Consider the following 3,797-nt stretch of genomic DNA (forward strand, 5'->3'; position numbering starts at 1 on the left):
AGAGAATGGGAATCTTGACGAGAAGCCCCCAAACTTTTCCAGGTTAGAGTAACAGCAGCTTATGGGTGATGTCTATGTGGATGACACCAAAAGCATCACCAGAGTTCTGAGCACCCCAATATCATGTAGGAATGCAGATTAGTTTCTGAGTCCCTGGGAGCATGCAGAAAGACTTCAGCAGTGGGCTTAGAAAGAATGAATGGACTGAGAAGCAGAGGGTGCCGTGGGTTGAGGACCTCAGCAGCAGATGCTAGGAGGGAAGTGACTGAGGCCCACGACCAGCAGGATGAGCTGTGCCTCAGTGGAGGCTGGCAAGGACTGGCAGAGGCTCTTGATGACCCAATTTTGGTCAGGCTCCTCTGAACCCTCTTTCCAACCTCACTTCCACCATGGTCCTGCCCAGTTCAGTGTTCACAAAGAATCCTGCTGAGTCAGCCCCCACCCATGACATCTGATCAAGCTCCTGATTCCCACACTTTGATTTATGCATCCTTGGCCTCCTTTTAGCAAGAATCCTGTTGGGTCAGTTTAGTAAGTATCCCCCTATCCATGATGTGTCCTCTTGGTGATTTTTCCCCTTACTCTGCTCCTTGGCTATAAATTCCCACTTGTCCTTCTGTATTTGGACTTGAGCCCTATCTCTCTTCCCTACAATAGGCCAATAAAATCTCCCTTAACATTTTTAAAAGTGTCAGAATAAGTTTTTCTTTAGTGTTAGACGAGAGCACACAGACTCAAGGCACCCCACCTACCCACCATCTTGTTCTGGGATGCAACACAAGCTTCACCCAAATCCAGATGCCACTTAGGAGTAAGGGAGGGAGTAATCCCTGAGCTGAAGAGAAATGAGCCAAAAGAACCTGGAGAGTAAACCACAAGAATCAGGTTTTCTTGAAATGATACCATTAAGTATTTCTGTTTGCAATGAAAATGGGGGCTGGTAAGCCACGTTCAGGTATAGAAAAGTAAAGAAAATTGTATGATTTTATATATCGCAGCTACTTTACTTCATTTGAGAACCATATATTTCTGAAAAATATCACTTCTGGGATACTTTTTTTGATCCCAGAAACATAAAATGTACCTTTTGCAGAGACTGAATACTATCTGTGAACAGAGCTATTTGTCTTATCACATTAACCCTCAATACTACAAGAAGAGTCAAGGAGGGCAGCTCAAACTTACATATTTCTGGGAGTCCTTCCTGGTGTCCAGGTCTCGTTCAATCAAGAGTAAGGCGTTTGCAGCCCCGGGTGTGCTTCCTCAGCACATCATTTAGATGCACTTAATCAGTACCTTATCTTTCATTCTTCGAAAAACCAAATCCAAATGAATACCTATGCTAATGAGCTCTCCAACTAATATCTAGAGAGGTCTGTCACACTTAGCCTAGCTCTGCAAAATCTAGCAAGCTAGTGTTCATCAGGCAGTAAATGTCAGGATGACAAATTGCCAAATCCGGAGCGGCTTCTCCTCCCAGCAGTGAGCACTTTTCAGATCATTTTGCTTTTGCATTTTTTTTTTTTTGGTTGTTGTTGTAGTTTCTTTTTTCTTTTTTTTTTTAAGATTTTATTTATTTACTTATAAATAAATGAATATTATACAGCGGGGGAGGGGGAGAAAGAGAGAGAGCGCGCGTGTGATTGAGCGAGCCGGGGGAGGAGCAGTGGGGAAGGACGAGAGACAAGCAGACTCTGGGCTGAGCCAGAGCCTAAGGAGGGCTCAATCTCACCACCCTGAGATCACGACCTGAGCCTAAACCAAGAGTCGGAAGCTTAACTGATTGAGCCACCCAAGCACCCCTGTTTTTTTTCCCCTTGTTTCTAACAGAAGACGGAGAAGGGAAAAACAGTAATGTACTTTGTTTGGTCAGATTTAGTTGTAAGTCAATAGTTGTCCCCAGTGCAAAGAGAATCTTCATCCTGTTGTAGCTCAGGTCTGGTAGATTTCTGAACGACCAGGGAGCAGAATATATATTCACTTTGGAAGTATAACTTTTTCATCCTTTTCCTTCTGAAGGACTATGGTAGTATATCAAGAAATTAAGGAGTAAAATGATGTATAATAAACATATTTATTACCATCCTTTGCAAATTGTGGAATGCTAGCAAATTGTGATAGTCTACCTTATTTTCTGAGACATTCGGTATGCAGTTTGTCAGTGTATGTTTATAGTCACAAGAGCTTTTTCTTTGGAGAGGACCCTTTGTTCTGGAATCTGAAGGAAAAAAATGAGAGTTTAAATTGGGTGTGTTTAAAAATAATCTGCTGAATCAACACATTCAGAACAGTGCGTCATTAACCATTCTTTTCCTCACTCCATTCTCTCACATACAGTCACATAACCAAGGGAAACTCTAAGGCTGGGGTTATGCCTTCCACTTGAGATGAAAACTCAAGGACAAGCACCCTTACTCTGGTGTGAGATTGAACTAAATACCTATAAAATCACTCCCAAATCTGAGACTCACTCAGATAATTTAGGCTCCTAAATTTTATTGGGCATTAATTATTTGAATAATCCATGTGATAACCAACATTTTAAGGTGTATGTATCACCCATCACCCAAGTTCAAAGTCACTGTTCCACTTGTAGCTTTCTTGAGCTGAATGAACTTGATTTCTCATCATTCATCTACCATGAAGCTTGGAGATGGTGTTGGAATTCTATCAATTATCAGACTATCATTATCCTTCTAGACCATTATGCTTCATCCTTCAAGCAAAATCCTTCCCTTTCTGGAATTTCCTACACTCAGATTTTATCACCTGCTTTGGTGTCATTCAAGTCTGCTCCCTCCTGGTTTTTCTTTGTGGCCTCAGTCTTTCCATGTTATCTCCCAGATCCTCATCATGGGTTACCTAAGGATCCATTTGATTTCACACCAGAAATAGCTTAGAGGATAGAAGCAGTTGTAAAAAACAAACAAACAAACAAACAAACCAAAAACACCAAAAAACCAAAGCAAACAAACAAAAAAAACCAAACTATCCAGATGGGCACAAAATAGCAGCTGTGCTTCTATTTAGCCCAAAGACAGAATGGATGGCTACCTATCTTGGCCATGAACAAGGCTGAAGTTCTACAGTATCTCTGGTGAGAGTATATGAAGTGGCAACTTTTTATACAATGTATAATGGAAAGCCAGTTGGAAAGTATCAAATTCAGTTCTCCTACTATACTTTGCATGCTTCAAAGCTCTGATACCATCCATACAGGAGACCATTCTGAGAAAGCTTAGAAAAAAGGTTGGGGGTATTATACCTGACAAACTTTTCACTCTTACAGAGGTAAAATATTTAGGGGTCTGGGTAAGTGTACCCGTGGCTCAAAGAAATAGCAACTACCATGGAGATCTGACACCTCAGGGTACTGAAGAAATTGTTGAGCTCAAGGCTGGCAGAATTCCAAAACTGGAGCCAAGGAGTAGATGCTTCTCTTTGAGCCAGCTGGGGGTTTTACCTATTTGACCAAACTACCCAAAGGACCTGGCTTTGGTGTGTAAGCAGGTCTTTAATTCATATTCAACTGCAATTATGTCACTGGAGAAATAAAATATGAATCTCCTATTTAAAAAAGGAGGTCTTTGGCATCTTTGAAATTCATGACCCAACTCTCTTATCCCAGTTGTTACCCCCCGCAAATGACTTAATTTTCTTCCCTTTCTGGATCTCTTAAGTGCAATTATGTCACTGGAGAAATAAAATACGAATCTCCTATTTAAGAAAGGAGATCTTTGGCATCTTTGAAATTCATGACCCAACTCTCTTATCCCAGTTGTTACCCCCCCCCAAAT

The 3,797-nt window shown here is 41.3% G+C and overlaps 1 pseudogene; it reads left to right on the plus strand.

Moving 5' to 3' along the window:
* Window positions 1-930: 930 nt before the first annotated feature.
* On the plus strand, window positions 931-3,518 carry LOC110591376 (annotated as a pseudogene).
* Window positions 3,519-3,797: the final 279 nt, after the last annotated feature.

This window comes from Neomonachus schauinslandi, chromosome 2, assembly GCF_002201575.2.
Source record: "Neomonachus schauinslandi chromosome 2, ASM220157v2, whole genome shotgun sequence".
NCBI lineage: Eukaryota > Metazoa > Chordata > Mammalia > Carnivora > Phocidae > Neomonachus > Neomonachus schauinslandi.